The 11830-nt window shown below is 47.9% G+C and overlaps 1 protein-coding gene across 2 annotated transcripts in view; it reads right to left on the reverse strand.

Annotated features, from left to right (window-relative positions):
• LOC119179258 (fatty acid synthase) overlaps positions 1-11830 on the reverse strand; it is an 80372-nt gene that overhangs the window by 31861 nt on the left and 36681 nt on the right. The gene's annotated exons all lie outside the window — the stretch shown is intronic.

An 11830-nucleotide genomic window follows, 5' to 3' on the forward strand; every position in this document is an offset into this window, starting at 1 on the left:
GGGTCAGCAGTGGGGTGCCTTAGCCAATTGACCACAATGGAGGGTTTTAGTTAAACACTTCTAAAAGTTCATTCGAGCGCGAACACAAGACACAATCACTCACACACGCACACACCCAGGCATCAAACACACACACACACAGCGCTGGGTGTGTGCATGTGTGGGTGATCGTGTCGTGTGTTCGCGCTCAAATTAACCTTTAGAAATTTTGTACCAACTAGCCTAAAACATATTCTTTTACAACATCCTTTTAGTTAAACACAACCAAAAGAATCCATTAGACAGTTCGGCCAAGGAGCAATAATTGTTCTGTTTAGCTGCCGTTTGTTTATAATAATGTAAATTAAAGTTAATGAAGCCGACGAAAGAGCAGCCATTGAGCCATAAAAACGTTGTTCTGTTTAGCTGTCTTCATCGAGATATATAAATAAATAAATAAATAAATATATATATATATATATATATATATATATATATATATATATATATATATATATATATATATATATATATATATATATATATATTGTGAGCGCTGACTACACTCTAAGCCAAAACGGAGCAACAGGGGTATAGGGGTTGCTCCTTTCAGGGAGCAATTGCATTGCCACTCCCATTACTCTCCTAAAAGGAGTAACTGCAGAGGGAGGAACCGTTGCTCTCCTTTCAGTTCCTCCTTCGGGGGATGAACAGTTACTCCCTCCAGTTCCTCCCTGCAGATCAACAGTTACTCCCACCAGTTGCTCCCTGCCGACCAACCCTTACTCCCACCAGTTGCTCTTCTAAGAGCAACAGTTACTCTTTACCGTTCCTCCCACGTGTTTGCAGTTACTCTCTGAAAACCAACTGCACATGCTTCCAGTTACTCCTTGGGGAAATGAGTATTTATCTCGAGTATGCTTGTCACACGCTTAACACATGGCGAGAGCTCCTTGGAAGAGCACTGCTTGGGTGCTTCTAACACAAAAAGTGGACAATATTGAAAGGAAAATAAATGCTTTATTGTTCTTTTTATGAGGCGACGTGTGACCACACGTAAAAGTAGACTTCGCCACACCACAGCCAGCACTAAACAAACACCATATTACATAAAGGTTTTCTGCGTCATCCGTGGAAAAACAATCTTGAATTTCTAGCATAGGGCAGTCTGTGTCATCATTGGTGAGAGAAGGGCAACTTCTCCAATTCTGAAGAACTCAAGTTTCGCAGCTGGTGTTTCCATCAGGCTAGCGCAGCAGAACGTCACCGCAGGCATATGTGAAGCATCTCATTGCTGCAAGAAAAAAAAATAGAAGTGTGAGGTTAAACATGCCAGAATCAATTCATAACAATGAGTCACACACACTGCAGCAGCGCTTACATTCTAGGATGTCTACTGCAAAACGAAATGTGAAAAAAAGGAAGGTTCGGCCAAACGTTACTTGGCAAGCCATATAAATGCTGATGTGGTAGACGCTCTTCACATGATGTCTCAGACAGCAATATTCTGGAAGAAAATGTGCAGTACCTCAACAAGGCATATTTGTAGAAGTTAAAGATACCCTTAGGTACAGTTAACTTGTTTCCTATACACAGCTGAGTGACATTTCTATGAGCCCATTCACCAATGGGCATTCTAAATGAGGTCATGTGTGTGGCAAATAACACGTACTGTCCGCTCATGTTAAAATACTTATTTAGCTCGTGCACATAGTTGCTCTCGATTCTACTGTTCTATCATACGCTGCTGCGTCTTGAATTGTACAATACCTGTAGGCACAAGCCAAGCATGCAAAGCCTGCTTGAAAGCAACCATTTGCAGAGGCTACATGATAATCTTCAGTATATTTCTTTGTACCTGACGCAAACGGCTGGACAAAACTATAGACAAATAAATGTAGACCGTGCTACCTTCAAAAAGATGCTTTAAATTTAGAAAACTAAGGTGCATTTGTTCACTCGGTTGACGAGTCACAGCCACGAGATATGTAAACGAAGCAATATATCTTAAGGCATGCACAGATATTATGATTCTTTGTTTGACAGTGTCACAGATAGCTTGCCAATACATATATATTTGAGAGCAACAAGATGTGAAGCTTTTATTAGCTCAACGTCTTGTTAGTTCACAGCCAAACAGGTTACTGCTTGTTAGACAAATTGGAATAAGCACACCATGGTTTCCAAAAAAAAAAGCATTATTAGAAGTTAGCTCTTGGTGTGAATGTCTGCCTATTTATTTTGTACTGCCTTCTACATGTGCCACAAAGACATTTGTTGAGGATGTGCTACCAGTCAAGCCAAGATCGCATACTTGGTCAATGTGATGGAAATACAAACATTAGAAACACTGCCACCTCTAGTAAGAGCATAACACTTCAGTATCTTGGACTAGCAAAGAGGTGCACAAGAAAGTTAAGCCCACTCTTGCGGAACTTTGAACGCGAATATTTCAGAGTGGGGGAGGTCAACATGCTGTGGCACTTTTAAACCCACGAAACATCTGCAGAAAACAGGGTAAAGGCAAGTCAAGAAACGCTGTTATGAAGGCCTGCGCATGGACAGCTTTGTGAATCTAGGCCCAAGTGTTATGCTTTGTGCAAGCCAAAATCCATGTAAATAGGGAACGCATACTTTTAGGAGTACCAGCGTAAACAAATCTTGGCAGTTGGCTTTTTAGTACAAACAGCAATCCCTGCAATGAAAACATAAACATTTCATCTTAACGGTAACAGTGTGAGCACACACACGGGCCAGCGGAGCCATGTCGAATTGTCAGTGCCAGTGTAACCATGTGGCATAATGAACTATTCTCTGGCCAACACATGCACAGTTTGCCCCTAAAAAGCGATGCTTTCATATACGTAGTACAAAAAGTCTGCACTTACCAAAATTCACTTGCTTTCTGTACTTTAGCATCTTTGGGAGCATCTTTATCTGCAGTATAGCCAAATTTGTGTCATATCCCCGAAAAAAAAAAGTAAAAGACATGCATCAAATATTGTTTCATTTGGTAGCAGTGAAGTCAGGTTAAGAACAGCCAAGTGGGAATCAGCATGCCAAGTTTTCACAGCGCATAAAGATTTCATGATGCAGAATAATGACAGCGCAAACGAGAACATACAGCATTTATGATTGTCTTTTACAATATTCAGTTTTGCTAAGGTTTTGCATCACTAAAGAAATCTGAAAGATTTGGGTCATTCCTCCTCCAATTGTTCTGTCAATATGTAAACTGCTCGCTTGATGGTGCGCTTATAAAATAGTACGTTCAGCGCAGAGGTGAAGCAAGTGACGCAGTGATGTGGGCAGATTTTTTTTTTTTTTTAGGCGTGCGGGGATGGGGGGGGGGGGGGGGTCCGCTTATCTGAATAGGCCGGGCAAGCGAATATGGTCGTCAATTTGGGCTCCCTACGCCCGGCCTAAAAAAATTCTGTGCGCAACCGCCTGGCTATTCCAGTGAAGTGATGCGACAATGATTTGTTCACTTACTGATTTACATACACTTTACATCTCTAAAAAATGCGGCCCAAGGCCCCAACACTCAGCAGTTAACATTACATAAAGCCAATGGTAGAAAAGTGCCAGTATGAATGCAGCTACAACCCCGCCCCAATGTTTTTTCAAGCAAGGTGGTGTTGCGGAAATGAACTTTTAACTGCAAAAGTACACTGGCACTGCAGTGGTGACAGGGGAAGCAAGAGGGTATGCAGGCGGTAATAGAGGTAATTTAGTCCGATACGGCTAGCAATGGATACGGTGAATAAGAGCAAATCATTTCTCTTTCAATAGCGCAACCACTGAACAATGTATTGTAAGAGCATTAAATGTTGCTGGAAATGCCACTCACCTGCACGCTGATGCATGCACAGTCCTTTGTCCGACGAGCGAACAGGCTTGCAGATAGCTGAAGACGTGTTTACGATGTGTTTGTTCCACCCAGCAGCAAAATCCACAACTACTTCGCGCTCCATAAAGATAAATATACACTAACCTTCATCACGAATAAGTAGAAACGCAAATCTGCGACACACACACACGATCAAAACATAGCTCACAAGCTGGCACGTCCATGTGCTCGCCAGCCACAGACCATATGAAAATGAGTAAGTAGTGCGAACGCGAACCTAGTTGCGCCGAAAAAAAAAAAAAAACGTCGAGCAGTGGCAGCACGGGCGTCAGCGCAATAATTTCAGTGTGTTCTCCTAATACAATTATAAAAAAAACTGAGGTACACTGAAAGTCATAAATAAATATAAAAAGTTGAGTGTAATTTTTATTTAGTGCTAGTCAACATAAACACTGAATAAAAATTACTTTGTAACTTACATCGTTTGCTACACTAGCGCCACACTTGTCGTGCGGGCGCAGATGGCGCAGATTTGTCATTCTGCCCTCAAACTACACGGTGAAGCGTGCTACTAAGTGTATGGCTGGGTCCGCTTTTTTTTTTTTTCTTCTCCGATATATTTGGGCGGGGGGGGGGGGGGGGCTCCTTATGCACGTGTTTCGGTGCTTGATCGACTTTGACGCCCTTACTTCGCAGACGAACTGCGTGTCTAGGCTTTTTTTTATCGTTGTTTTGCACGTGTTTCGGCGTTCGGTCCGCTTTGACGTGCAAACTCTCCATTCTGCTGCTGCGTGTGTTAGGTACTTGCCGTACTGTATTCTCAGGCCTTCTGTGTTCAGCCAGCGCTGCTATCTTATTATCTACAGATGCTAAAATAAATCACTGTTTGGTTTGGTGAAGTTTGGCACACAGAACAAACAATAATCTGGCCCATGAATATCAATGTGGGCGGCATGCATATTTGTGTGCGGTGTCCTGCCGGGGAGTAACCGTTGCGTGACGAGAGCATTTACAGCGGTTCCTCCTTCCGTTGCTCCCTTGCAAACTTAAGATGAATACAGTTGCTCCCCCATTCTCGAACAAGTCGGCCATCTTGTTCCGCTTGGTCTTTTCGGAGAGTAACAGTCGGTCTGAAGGAGTAAAAACAGCCGTTGCTCCCATTTTGGCCATTTTTGGCTTAGAGTGTACGTACTTCATCTTCATCTGTATGACCAAACTATTGTAGTGATCATCATCGTATGTCACGCGGGCTGGCTCTCTGGCTCGTGCGTCTGGATTAAAAAAGGATAACCTGGTTGCTGCCGTACCGGACGTGGTCTCATAAGTGGTGGAGCGTGCTTTGGTTCCCACGTCCTCCTGCTCTACCCGTCACCCCTGGACCTCCGGTCTGGTCGACGGTTGTGCCCTCAAGCAACAGCAATGGCAGAACCCAACCCACCCACTGCTGCAACCGCTCCTTCTCAGCCACTTAGGCTTCACTACACTGTGAGTACCTCTCATCGAGACCCTCCGGTATTTTCCGGCCTTCGCAACGAAGACGTCGAAGAATGGCTCGACAGTTATGATCGAACCAGCGTTTGTAATTATTGGGACGAGGCGCACAAACTGCGCTACGTTCCTTTTTACCTCGATGGCGTCACTAAAACCTGGTATTACAACCACGAGAGCGACTTCTCCAATTGGTCGGCCTTCACGGGGCATCTCCGTCAGGTATTTGGCACGTCTGCAGGATGTTCTGTAGTAGCGAAACAGAAGCTCGCAACCCGCATTCAAGGGGACGACGAATCGTATACGTCCTACATTGAAGATATTCTGGCTCTCTGTCGCCGAGCACAAAATGACATGACGGAGGCCGATCGCGTCCGACATCTACTGAAAGGCATCAACTCTGTGGCCTTCAATGCTCTCGTCATTCAGAATCCAACTACCGTCCGGGACGTCATCACTACATGCCAACGCCTGGACGCGCTTCATTCCATGCGCCTTCCACACGCCTCCTGCGACGCTCGCTTTACCAAAGAGCATGAATTGCGGGCCCTTATCCGCACAATTGTCAGAGAAGAACTTCACGGCCTTATTCCAGGCAACCCTACCGTTGCTTCTGTCCACACACCTCCTCCCAACCTGCGAGAGATAATCAAGGACGAACTGGCATCAATGACAAGCGCTGCACATGCCCCGCCTCCTGTGCGCTTCCCAGTGCCTTCGTACGCAGAAGTTGCATCGTGGGCCCCTGCACCAGTTCCAACCGTGCCTGCGGACGTCGGATGCAACCATGTGGCTGCGATGACAACGCAAGCGCCAAGGCCACGCCACTATTCTACATGGCGTCCTCCCCGCCCCATCTGCTTCTACTGTGGCATAAGGGGTCATATATCCCGTTTCTGCCGCCACCGTCAGCAGGATGAACGACGTGGTTACTCAGCTTACGAGAGAGACTTTTCCCCGAGACCCGATGAATACGATACCGCACCGTATCCATCCACCTTCCGTCAGTCGCCCTCCCCTCCACGGTCTCATGCTGGCCTCATCCGTCTCGTTCATGTCGCCGCCGTTCTCCGTCACCGTTTCGGCGTACGTCATCACCCTTGCGTCCCGCTCCGATCTCTCGGGACTCGGAAAACTAGAAGGTGCAGTTTTTGGAGGGGAAACTGCTTGTCGTCGGAACGCTACAACTCCTCCGTCTCGTCCAGCTAATTTACTGCCTGTTTCTGTGGAAGGTGTTTTTGTTGACGCCATTATTGACATTGGAGCCGCAATTTCGGTAATTGATCGTGAATTGTGTTTTCGCCTGCGTAAAGTGCAAACTCCTTATGCCGGTCCCATGTTATGCGGTGCTAATGACAGCCCAATTCGCCCGACCGGGTTGTGCACTGCTCGTATTCTCATCGATGGAATCCATCATCACATACAATTGGCTGTGCTGTCTTCGTGCGCTCATCAGATAATCTTAGGCTGGGACTTCTTGTCAGCGGCGTCTGCTGTAATTTCGTGTGGTCGGCCCCTCATTCGTATTACGGACACTGAGCTTTCTTCTGCTGCCGACTTTTCGTCGCCCAACCTTGTGACAGCTGCGGATTTCCTACTGCCTCCCGGACGAGAACGTGTCCTTACGATCAAGTCACGTGACATTCTAGATGGTGACGCTGTAGTTGCTCCTTGCCAGTGCTGCATTTTTCGAGGGATCACCATCGCATCTTATTTAGTGCGGTTCTCCCGTGGTTATGCAAACATCACGGCCTGCAACACGACGCCAGAACCACTTCTTTTGCCTGAGGGGACCACTGTTGCCAGCATTACCGAAGAAGCACCGCTTTGTGTCGTCACTGGTTCATCTGCTTCGTCATCCTCAAAGTGTATGCCAGCGGAAGATGCATTTCCTGCTCTCAAGGCCACTTTGTGTGAACATCTCAATCCAACACAAACGGATGCCTTGCTAGCGTTATTAATGAAGCACAAAACTTGCTTTGACGTTTGTTCCGAAGGTCTGGGTCAAACAACAGTGACCGTTCATCGTATCGACACCGACGGATCCCGTGTGATTCGCCGCCGCCCTTACCGTGTGTCGGCTTCTGAGCGCAAGCTTATAGAAGAACAAGTCAACGACATGCTCGCGCGCAACGTCATCAGGCCTTCGACAAGCGCATGGTCTTCTCCTGTCGTACTAGTGAAAAAAAAAGGATGGCTTGGTACGGTTTTGCATTGATTACAGATCACTCAACAAAATCACTCGTAAGGACGTCTACCCAATGGTCGCATTGACGACGCTCTTGATACTTTACAAGGTGCCGAGTACTTTTCAAGTCTTGACTTGCGCTCCGGTTATTGGCAGATTTCAATGCACGAGTCTGATAAAGAGAAGACTGCGTTTGCTACGCCAGATGGGCTCTTTGAATTCAATGTAATGCCTTTCGGCCTGTGCAATGCCCCAGCCACATTCGAACGGATGATAGACACAGTACTGCGGGGATTAAAATGGAAGACCTGCCTTTGCTACCTGGACGACATTGTCATTTTTTCGTCGAGCTTCTCACAGCACCTGGAACGGCTAGACGAAGTCCTCACGTGTTTAGCTAAGGCCGGTCTCCAGCTCAACACTAAGAAGTGTCGGTTTGCCAGTCACAGCATCAAGGTATTAGGTCACGTCGTCAGTAAACACGGCGTTGAGCCCGATCCCGACAAGGTTGCCGCGGTGCTGCACTTTCCTACACCAACCACACAGAAAGACCTCCGCAGCTTCCTTGGCTTAGCGTCGTATTTCCGCCGCTTTGTACGTGATTTCGCTACTATTGCGGCTCCTCTGCACAAACTTCTGACCACGAGCGCACCCTTTGTCTGGTCGGATGACTGCGAAGCTGCTTTTCACACCCTCAAGCGATGCCTCACATCACGGCCAGTGCTTCGCCATTTCGACCCTGCAGCACCTACTGTGCTACACACTGACGCAAGTGGACTTGGCATCGGTGCTGTCCTTCTTCAGCGGAACCACGCTTCCGAAGAACAAGTCGTGGCCTACGCGAGCCGTACTCTGTCACATGCTGAGCGAAACTACAGCATCACTGAGCAAGAATGTCTCGCCATCGTGTGGTCCATACAAAAGTTTCGTCCTTACTTATACGGCCGGCATTTCACAATAGTGACTGACCATCATGCTCTGTGTTGGTTATCGTCTCTCAAAAATTTGTCAGGACGCCTTGACCCTTGGGTACTACGATTGCAAGAGTATGACTACAGCGTCACATATAGGTCGGGCCGAGAGCACCAAGATGCCGACGCTTTGTCCCGTTGCCCGCTCTCGCAGAGCGCCGAAGTGTCACCTTCCATCTGTTCGTCACCGCCCGCCAAAGTGACCAAACAGACGGCTGCTCCTTCGAAGCAGTTAGTTGCCTCGGCGGACCTTCTTTCGTCCACAGATCTCGCCTCGCTCCAACATGCCGATACCTACTGCCGCACAATCATCGATCGGCTCACTGGCTTATCGCGTGCTCCAAACAGCCGCCTAAGACGACAACTTGCCCGTTTCAAGCTTCAAGAGGGAACATTATGTCGGCAAACTTACCATCCTCTCGGTAACCAATGGGTTCCCGTCATTCCTCGCTCACTTCGTCTGGAAGTTCTACAAGCGTTTCATGACGATGCGACAGCTGGCCACTTAGGGTTCCACAAGACCTACGACCGCCTCAGGACTCGCTGCTTTTGGCCTGGCCTCTCCACTTCTGTCGCCAAGTACGTCGCTTCCTGCGCGTCATGCCAGCACCGAAAACGTAGCACGTCTCTTCCCGCAGGGCCACTGCAACCACTGCCGTGCCCGTCCACTCCCTTTGAATTTGTGGGCATAGACTTATACGGACCTCTTCCGCTTACGTCAGCCGGTCACCGCTGGATTGTTACTGCCGTAGACCACCTTACTCGCTACGTGGAGACGGCAGCTCTTTCATCTGGTGCTACCTCTGAAGTAGCCGATTTTTTCCTTCGCGCCATTATTTTACGACATGGCGCACCGCGTGTGCTCCTTAGTGACCGTGGCAAGACATTTCTTTCACATGTCCTTGCTGAAGTCTTAAAGGCCTCTAACACTTTTCACAAGACCACATCAGCGTATCACCCAGAAACTAATGGTCTGACTGAGCGTTTTCACCGAACTTTGTCCGACATGATCTCTATGTACGTGCAACCAAATCACAAAAACTGGGACACAGTACTTCCTTTTGTCAAGTTCGCATATAACACTGCCATACAGCGTACAACGAATTTCAGCCCTTTTTTTCTCGTGTATGGCCGTGTACCGACTTTCGTTCTGGACACCACCTTTTTGTCCACATCTTCCAATGCATCTTCATCTCTCCCGGAAGAGTTCGCCGCTCGCGTCGCCCGCTGCCGTAAAATCGCCCGTGCCAACACTACTACCATTCAGGACAAGAGAAAAAACGACCTTGATGTGAAGCGTCGAGTTGTTGTGTTCCGCCCAGGCGACGAAGTCCTTTTGTGGACACCTGTTCGTGTACCTGGGCTCTGCGAAAAATTCTTTCACCGGTATCTCGGTCCATACACCGTCCTGGAACGAACATCTGAAGTCAACTATCGCGTTGCTCCTGTCAATGCGGCTTCTGATCGTCGTCGCCGCCACACCGAGATCGCCCACGTCTCTCGACTGAAACGATATATTCGGCGTCCCAACCCTTTCTAACTTGCTGCCCTCTTTCGCGAAGGGGGGAAAATAGTGTGAGCGCTGATTATGTACTTCATCTTCAACTGTATGACCAAACCATTGTAGTGATCATCATTGTATGTCACGCGGGCTGGCTCTCTGGCTCGTGCGTCTGGATTAAAAAAGGATAACCTTGTTGCTGCCGTACCGGACGTGGTCTCATAATATATATATATATATATATATATATATATATATATATATATATATATATATATATATATATATATATATATATATATTATATATATATATATATATATTGCTACGTAGCTATCGCATGAAGGGTTAAACATTCTTTGATCAGAAAACGACGAAGAGGACTGGTTTGCTCACTCTGTGAGGTGCGCTCCGATTTTATCGGTGTAAATACACTGCCAAAAAGTCACGTCCCGTCTGAGAAAACTGCATTCGTGAGAAAACTGCATTCGTTACCCCCGACGGCCTTTACCAATTCAAGGTCATGCCGTTTGCGCTTTGCAACGCCCCAGCAACCTTCGAGAGAATGATGGACACGTTGCTTCAATGATATAAATGGGCAACGTGGTTGTGTTACTTAGATGATGTGATTATCTTCTCACCCACCTTCGCCACACACCTTGAACGCCTTTCAACCATTCTATCGACATTTCGACATTCCGGCCTCCAGCTGAATTCCTCGAAGTGCCGCTTCGGTCTTCGCCAAATTACTGTGTCGGGCCACCTTGTTGACGCTTCCGGTGTACGACCAGACACAGCTAAAGTACGCGCAGTAACGAACTTTCCCGTTCCGCGCTCTATCTATGATGTTCGCAGTTTCGTGGGCCTATGCTCTTACTTTCGCCGGTTCGTAAAACACTTTGCGGCCCTCGCACGCCCACTCACAGACCTTCTCAAACACGACGTCCCGTTTTGTTGGGGTCCTGTTCAGCTAACGCTTTCTCTCGACAAATCACTGCTCTAACTACACCGCCCTTAGTTTCACATTTCGACCCAAATGCTTCTACAGAAGTGCGGACAGACGCTAGCGGTCATGGCATCGGCGAAGTTTTGGCCTAAACTCCGCGGGGCACTGATCGTGTAATTGCATACGCAAGTCATCTTCTTTCAAAGTCGGAGCGTATAACAGAACGAGAAGGCCTTGCCCTTGTCTGGGCAGTCTGGAAATTCCGCCCTTACTTGTACGGCCGCCCGTTCCTTGTCATCACAGATCATCACGCCCTCTATTGGCTTTCTTCACTGAAGGACCCTTTTGGACGACTTGATCGTTGGGCGTTGCGTCTTCAGGGGTACTCCTACTCAGTCGCCTACAAATCTGGACGCCTCCATCTGGACGCCGATTGCTTGTCCCGCTACCCTGTTGACCAACCAGATGAATCGGTCGGTGAGCCTGGCCCCTGCGTCATGTACATGTCTATAGGTTTCGTCAGATTAGTGGCGAACAGCATCGCGATCCTTCCTTGCGGTCACTCATTGCCCGTCTGGAATCTGACCTTAACGACGTGCCACCCCGCATGTTCGTTCTCCTAAATGGCACGCTGTACCGCCGTAGCGTCCAGCCAGATGGCCCTGAGCTACTTCTAGTCGTGCCTAACCATCTCCGTTCAGTGGTCCTGCATGAGCTTCCCGACGAACCAACTGCCAGCCACTTGGGTGTATCTCGCATGTACGACCACGTCCGGCGCCGCTTCTTTTGGCGTGGCCTCGCGCGGTCGGTTCGACGCTACGTGGCCTCCTGCGATAAATGCCACTGTCGAAAACGACCTGCCCTACCCCCTTCTGGACTCCTTCACCCGATCTCCATCCCTACCGAA

The sequence above is a fragment of the Rhipicephalus microplus genome, chromosome 7 (assembly GCF_043290135.1).
Source record: "Rhipicephalus microplus isolate Deutch F79 chromosome 7, USDA_Rmic, whole genome shotgun sequence".
Classification (NCBI taxonomy): domain Eukaryota; kingdom Metazoa; phylum Arthropoda; class Arachnida; order Ixodida; family Ixodidae; genus Rhipicephalus; species Rhipicephalus microplus.